The sequence below is a fragment of the Peromyscus eremicus genome, chromosome 20 (assembly GCF_949786415.1).
Source record: "Peromyscus eremicus chromosome 20, PerEre_H2_v1, whole genome shotgun sequence".
Lineage (NCBI taxonomy): Eukaryota > Metazoa > Chordata > Mammalia > Rodentia > Cricetidae > Peromyscus > Peromyscus eremicus.
This window is the reverse complement of record NC_081436.1, coordinates 38,347,277-38,355,491: the sequence shown is the minus strand read 5'-3', so window position 1 is coordinate 38,355,491 and position 8,215 is coordinate 38,347,277. Positions and strand designations below refer to the sequence as shown.

The window sequence follows — 8,215 nt, the reverse complement described above, 5'->3', positions numbered from 1 at the left end:
TTCCCCTCTCTTTCTCTTTAGGAAGAATGAAATAGGAAAACACACTGTCATATACTTGCCTTTGTCAGTGTTTAACACTATATCCTTTGTTTCTTTCCAACTAGATACTGGTCTAGAGCTCTAGAGCGGCACTTGAGCAGTCACAGGATGTTCATGGATGGGGTGTCCTTTATTAATGTATCTGGCTCTTCATTGTTGATTATTTACATAACTTCTCATTTTCAAAAGCTCAAACTGTACTCCAAAGAGTAGACGTCTACATTTAACTGTGCATAGTTCATTCCTACTGATTGCTCTATTAGTTAATATTTCATCCTGGAATTTAGTATTCTAAATGCACCATTTCTGAGAGGGAAGGGAGGAGATACCAATGCATATACCAGGACAAATATCCACCATAAGCCAAGATAATCCCAGGAAAACTGGTATGTATTTTTATCCAAATTTCAGTCACTTTTCCCAAAATAACACAAATCTATGAGATTTCTGTTCTTTAGATTAATTTTCTTTCTCCAAAGAGAAGATTAAATTTCCCACAAAGTCACCAAGTTTTCTCTAGGAAATAGAAGTATTTCTGCCCATATAAGGAAGATGGGAATCTAAAAAATAATTTTCACTCTTCAGCACATAACAAATCTCATAATTGAACACCATTTCCTCCCAGAAGGATGGAGTTTTTTTCTTGTCCAGAATTGGCCAAATTTATGTATTGTTTGTGCTTTTACATTTCTCTTGTTTGCCAAGACAAAAACATATTCCTTCTTTTTTGTAGTTATTTGTTATTTGAATACTCTAAAAATGTTTGGGTACTCAAAGCCAGACAGCATCCGAAATTTTGAAAATAAAATATAACCAAAGGTCCTGGGATTTTTTTATAATATAGAGGATTTTAAAACAAAACATGAAGTGTCCCTGTGTCCCTGTTATGACAGCAATCCAACTGCACAGGACATCAGTTGTATGAACTTCTAGGCTGCCATTGCCTTGGACCATGGAGTAAGCTAATGTTCTGTGCTGTCCTGGCACCAGACACCTAAATGCCATCTCTTCATTCAAAATCCAGGCCAAAATTGTGTTTCTGAAAGTTCAGTGTGCCCTTTAAACTACATTTCTGTGTTCTGATGTGGTCAGTATATCCATCCCTTTTCTAATTAGTAGTTTTTCTTTCTTGAGGATTAGACACAACCATCTTCATCCTTGCATCTCATGAGTCTACTATAGTTTCTAGTATAGGATAAGGACTCACTATGCATGTACTGAATAAACAATTGAGCATGAAAGAGAACAGTGTGGGAGTACTATTGGTCTTGATTACATAATGCGTCTAAGAGTCCTTGACTAGATTGGTAGAGAGAGTAACTCATCCAGGAATGAGAGGGTCAATGCTATGCAAACTTGATGATAGTAGAGGCTGCAAGGTTGTTCTCCTAAGGAGAAGCTATTCCATAAAGCCCCAGACATCATGGAAGAAGTCATGAAGAGCTAGGGGAACTCTCCTCCACTGCTGGTGGGAATGCAAGCTTGTACAACCACTTTGGAAATCAATATGGCGATTTCTTAGAAAATTGGGAATCCATCTCCCCCAAGATCCAGCTATACCACTCTTGGGCATATACCCAAGGAATGCTCAACCACACCACAAGAGCACTTGTTCAGCTATGTTCATATCAGCGTTGTTTGTAATAGCCAGAACATGGAAACAACCTAGATGCCCTTCAACTGAAGAATGGATAAACAAAATGTGGTACATATACACAATGGAATACTACTCAGCAGAGAAAAACAATGACATCATGAGGTTTGCAGACAAATGAATGGATCTAGAAAAAATCATCCTGAGTGAGGTATCCCAGACTCAGAAAGACAAACATGGTATGTACTCACTCATAACAGGATACTAGATGTGGAACAAGGATGACTGGACTGCTACTCACATCACCAGGCAGGCTACCTGGAAAACAGGACCCCAAGAAAGACACAGGGATCGCCCAACGACAGAGAAATGGAATGAGATCTACATGAACAGCCTGGACAGGAGTGGGGGTAGTGAAGGGCGAGGGTCGAGGGAAAGAGAGCTTGGGTGAGTGGGAGATCCCAGCTGGATCAAAAACAGAGAGGGAGAACAAGGAATAGGAAAGCATGGTAAGTGAAGACCACATGAGAATAGGAAGAAACAAAGTGCTAGAGAGGCCCACAGAAATCCACAAAGATACCCCCACAACAGACTGCTGGCAATGGTCGAGCGACAATCCGAACTGACCTACTCTGGTGATGGGATGGCCAAACACCCTAATTGTCGTGCTAGAAACCTCATCCAACTACTGATGGACCTGGAGGCAGAGATCCATGACTAGGCCCCAGGTGGATCTCTGGGAGTCCAATTAGCGAGAATGAGGAGGGTTTATATGAGAGAGAATTGTTGAGACCAAGGTCGGATAAAGCACAGAGACAAATAGCCAAACAAACGGAAACACATGAAATATGAACCAATGGCTGAGGGGTCACCAACTGGATCAGGCCCTCTGAGTGGGTGAGACAGTTGATTGGCCTGATCTGTTTGGGAGGCATCCAGGCAGTGGGACCGGGTCCTGTGCTCATTGCATGAGTTGGCTGTTTGAAACCTGGGGCCTATGCAGGGTCCCTTGGCTCAGCATGGGAGGAGGGGACTGGACCTACCTGGACTGAGTCCACCAGGTTGATCTCAGTCTGTGGGGAAGGCTTTGCCCTGGAGGAGATTGGAATGGGGGGCGGGCTGGGGGGAAGGTGAGGGGGGCGGGAGGGGGGAGAACAAGGGAATCTGTGGCTGATATGTAGAACTGAATTGTATTGCAAAATAAAAATTAAAAAAAAATAAATAAATAAAAAAAAAAATAAAAATAAAAAAAATAAAAACTCGCAAGATTCAGTTGTTAAATACCAAAGAAAAAAAGATACAGTTATCGAGCCATGGCAAGTTTAAATTGAGCAAAGAGAGGATATGAACACCACAGAAACTGTCAAACACTCCAAATCAGAACATCATCTGCCTCACAGGCAGCTGGTTACCCATGTCACCACTGTCAATTTCTGAGTACCAAATACTCAGAGTAAGTTTTTAAATGACCTTCTGCTGGATTCAGATTCCTACTATATGCAACTAAAGAAAACTGATACAGATAGTGATTGACAGTTCAGGAAAACAGAAAGGAAAGAAAATGTTTATAATAGAATTTAGTGATATACAGAATTGTACTTTATGATCTGTCAGTGTATGGAACTTGAGAAAACACTGTAGATCTCTTCCTAAGGATATATCCTTAGGATGGGTTTTAGGTATGAGGATTAATAAATATGTACAGCTGGTGCTGAGTTGATTGGATAAAAGCATAAGTAATATGTCAATAATAAAATAAACCAATTCTTGAAAATGTAGTTGGTGACCATGTATGATCCTGAGAGATTATTTTGAATCTACAGATCTTAGGACTTTCAGAAAGGTAATACAGTTTGAACAGTGTAGACAAGGGGATATATGTCTGAAAACCCTACAGGGAGCTGAACTCTCTATGAGCAAACACATTAACTCTCTCCCAGTGAAAGATTAAAGATTCAGTTAAAGACATGAAGATTCATCCTAAGACTGATACAGGCTTCAGAGACCCCCAGTGATTTCAGTTACCAAATGAATCTGCAACAAATTTCAAAAACACGTTTCTCTTTCAGAGTTATTTAGGTTCTGAATTGTGATTAGAGATTTGGCTGCATGTTATCAATATTGCTGTCAGTTGACTAAGTTCAGTGGTATTGTATAACCAATATCTTGGGCAGAATTCTGACTCAGACTAAAACATATTCTCCCTTAAATCATCAATATGTTTCAGATAATTTACATCTATTTCCAAGGCTGACTTTTCCCATCCAGAAATGACCTAAATATGCTTTGTGGGATTCAAAAACCAATGTCAGCTCCTCTTAGGAAAAATTGCTTTCATCTCTCCAAGAGCTGCTTCTGTGGAATGTGTGGTCGTTCTTTGCTAGAAGGCATTTGGAAAAGCCACATCAGCCTAAACTCTCGTGAGAATTCCTCTTGCCTGTCAGATACTTTATCTTCAAAGAATGGGACTTGACCGTTATGGGCTCCCCTCATTTGCCATGAGAAAATGAGAAAGCATGCATCTGTATTACAATTGCTTCAGTCATTGAGGTGACGTTTTGAGCCACATGTTTTTACGTCATCCTGTTTCATTTGCAGTTGTGAAATTAAATGAGCAGTCCTCATTTTCACTAAGGAGACAACAGCCCAAATTTCTGCATTCAGACTCAGAGAGGTGTAACATTCCATATTAAGTTTCTTAAGAGGACAATGGCTGCATATTTTAAAGGTGGACATGATTATGGTTGTTGGGTGCATTTGTTTACAATTTGCCAACATGTGACCTCTAACAATAGAGAGTACATGGCAGCCATTAATTAGGGCATTATGAAGCCAATCTGATTAGAAATTTGTGTTCATACTTACCTGGCAGGGGAGATACCATGATCACGAAGGTGGTTTTCCCAGGGCGAGGCATATCTATTGCACTCCAGATGTGCTGACCCCTGCAATTTCCTCAAATGCAGGAAACTAGCCTGCATAATTTGTGGTAGTGGGACTGAGCTCATGCTCTCCTCTGAATAAAAAAAAAAAGAGAAAAGGAAAAAGAAAAGAAATTTGTGCTCTATACCTTATTGGCCAAATCCCACTTCTTTCTTGAAGTAACCAAATCATAAGAACCGCAAAAATTAAGCTGTTGTAGGAAGACAGCTTCCTCCTAGGTCTCTTAAGCTATCACTAGAATAAAAGGCAAAACTTAAAGCTAAGCACCTAATCATTATTGCCTCAAAGAACTTACTTTGCTTTCTATTGAATGTGTAAAATACTGAGTACAGGCACTGTACTTCTTTTATTTAAATTTGCTAATTTTATTCTGTAAATGAGTATTTTGCCTGCATATAAGTATGCACACCACTTGCATGCCTGGTGCCCAGGGAGAGCAGAAAAGGGCATTGGATCCACTGGAACTGCAATTACAAGAGATTGTAAGCCACCACGTAGGAGCCAAGCCTAGGTCCTCTGCAAGAGCAGTCAGTACTCAATTGTTGAGCCATCCCTCCAGCCACCCATTTCTTTCCCGTAAAGTGACAAATCAGAACTAAATATTATTAGTATCTATAGAGGTAAACTTAAAGTTCTTCAGAATTTAAAGGCTGATGAGTTCTGAAACCTAGGAACTATTTATTGAAATGCCTTAAAATGAACAAAAAGGAATAGCATTTAATTAGTGCTGACTACACCAGAGGCTTTTACAGAGATGGTATCTTGATGTCAAGAGTCACTTAGAAAATAGATATTTATGCTCCACAGGTGAAAATCAGGAGGTTAAAGAATTACATCAGCCAATATTACAAATATAACCAATAACAATGATAGGATTCAAGACTTTGAATCTGACTGCAAAGTCTGGTGCAATCTGCTACAAAGGGCTGACTCCATTGTACACAAAGCTTTGGACACCAAACAATTCATGACCTTTCTTTCTAATGGTTCATGAGCTATGTTGCATATGTACAGACATGACTGATATAAGAGTGAAGACAGAACCTCTTAAAATATGTTCATTTGAGTCCTTTGGGGAGCAGTGCTTCTTTCTAGTTCCTTCAATTTGTAGAGTCAAGTTGTCATTTTATTCATGGCCCCTCTCTACCTTCTTATATCTGAATGCTGAGCTTGGAAAGAAGAACTGGACATGTACAGCTCAGTGCAAGAGTGTGTTTTCCTTTGGAAGATGTCTTAATGAGGAAGAGCCTCTGTCGTATGCTGCAACTCCATTCTATTGCTTTTAACCAGCACTGTCTCTGCACATACCATTGCGGTTGAGTGGAATCCCCAAGTTCAGGGCTTGAAGGTTCACTTGATCACAAGCAGCAGCCCCACATCATGATATCAGCTCTATCACTAACAAAAATGATACTTTAGCTTTATGTTTGTCTTACTTCCTCATCTTATTTCTGTTGATTTGAGTTATAGAGAAAGGTACTAGTGATTGAACTCTTTCTAATGCAACAAGATCCATATAAGTCATAGAAGCCACAATGAATGAAGTTCAATGTTAAAGGAAAACTTAGTAAAATCTGATAATTTCAGAGTAGAGCTTGAGAAACGTGTTGATATCAGAAAAGAATGCCTTCTGTCCGCTATCCAGCAAGGTATGTTTCCTCATCAGAATAATCACTGTTCCCCAAGTGATTTCCTCATAAGCCAGTGTCCTAGTTAACCTCAAGAATCAGAGACCACTTTTACTGTAGTGCCTCCCATTTACACTGGATTTATCATTTCATCTATAACACAATTTCTATCCTAATCCAGGCCAGTGTCCTTTCTGGATTTATCCATAACATTAGTGTCTATGCTTCCACCCTTGCTGGTCTTTTTGATCAGTTCTTTGTAGTGCAGAGTAATAGTTGCAACAAATACAGATTATCAGTTTCAACTCCTTACTTTCACTGTTGAATGGTTTCACACTGACCTGACACAGCAGCTTCCAAGCCTCCTCCAGGTTTGGCTCACTCTTCTCTTCTTACTCCCTAAATCACAGCCTCTTTGGCCTCCTCGCATTTCCTATTGAATCTGGAGCCTGCCTCAATTTGTTGCCTTTGCCTAGGACACTGTTAGCAATTTCTACTCTCTAGACAATTTGGGCTTTCACTCATTATCCATATAATAGTCCAAATGTTACTTCTAAGAGGGTTTTCTTGATATATATGGGACTGTATGAGGGCTCACATTTGCCTTGTCAATCTACCATAGTTTGTCATTTTGGAGTTGTATTTGTTGTTATCTGTTTTCCTCATTTTGCCTGTTACATGGTAAGTGTCAATTGGATATTGAATGCATATGTGAAATAAGAAAAAAATGAATGAATTCAACTATTCTTCCATCCTCAGAGTATGAAAACCAGGGCTTTATTATTATTATGGGCTAAGCATTTAGCTAAGGATTGAAATGAAGCAGGATGCATTTCAAGACTATGAGCACTTGCATTGAATGTACCAATTTCATTCACATCATAATATACCCAATAGAACAACTCAAAGGAAGAAGAATTTATTTTAGCTCATAGTTTCACAGGGTTCAGTCCATCAAGCAAGGCATTGTGGGGTTTAGTAGTAACTCCTACATTGATCTCACTTTTACTCCATCACAGGCCCCTCATATATTGGATAGTCCAGCCAGCATTCAGAGTGGGTCTTTCCCCATTATTTGCCATCCTACATATCAATATTCTCTGGTAACATCCACAAAAATGCATATAGAGGTGTGTTTTACTAATCCTATGCATCCCTCAATCATCCAGTCAAGTTGAAAATCGAGATTACTCACCACAATGATCTCCAAGTGTTTTCACTCAAGTGCTGTGCTTCTGCAGCACTGTCTCAATTTCCATCTCTCCACATGACAGGAAAGTGGAGGTGTCATGCCATGACTCTGAGCCATCTGTTCACTGTGAAGCAGGAGCCCCAGACTCTGGACAAAGCCCTTTTTTATTTTCAGTAGAGTTTAAGGTGTTTCATGGATCCACATTGTCTATAACCCTTATTGCCATTCATCTTTCTTGTTAATCAAGGACACATGTCTATTGACTTTAATGGGGTCTTGAGTGCTCCACAAGCTACTAAGAAGAGAAAGGATCAGTGCTTGAATAGCAAAAGAAAAATGGGAACAAGAAGACTGTGAAAAGTTAATTGAAATAAAGCATGTGCTGGAGGACACAGGGTCACACACATGGGAAGAGCCGTAAATAGAGAGGTTTTGTCCTGGGGTGTTTTATAGTCTGTGACCTTACAGGTTGTAATCATAAGGTTAGTCAGGAACTCCCTCCAGAATGTAGTCCTTCTAGAAAAAAAAACTGAGTCAGTAATGACATAGAGCAATCAGCTTGCTTGTCTTCTGGCTGAAATCTCTTTTAATGCTCCGTCACTGGGGATGAGCTTTCTTTAGAAATAAAACTGTTATGGAAGGCAAGGTTTAGAAGACATCCCATGCACATCCAGCTAGTGATCCAAAATTTAGAACAGATACCTTATCTTTTAAATAGTTAATGTCAATCTCTGCCCAGCAAAATCAATACCTGATGTTTGCACTATTGTTCAAGGACTTCAAAGAGACTTTCACATATATTTTCTTCAGCAGACTCTG

General features: G+C 39.6%; 1 non-coding gene across 1 annotated transcript; it reads left to right on the top strand.

Annotated features, from left to right (window-relative positions):
- The first annotated feature begins 4,490 nt into the window (after positions 1 to 4,490).
- On the top strand, positions 4,491 to 4,651 carry LOC131897254 (U1 spliceosomal RNA). The gene has a single exon (XR_009375615.1). It is a non-coding gene; the product is annotated as a U1 spliceosomal RNA (small nuclear RNA).
- The last annotated feature ends 3,564 nt before the right edge of the window (positions 4,652 to 8,215 follow it).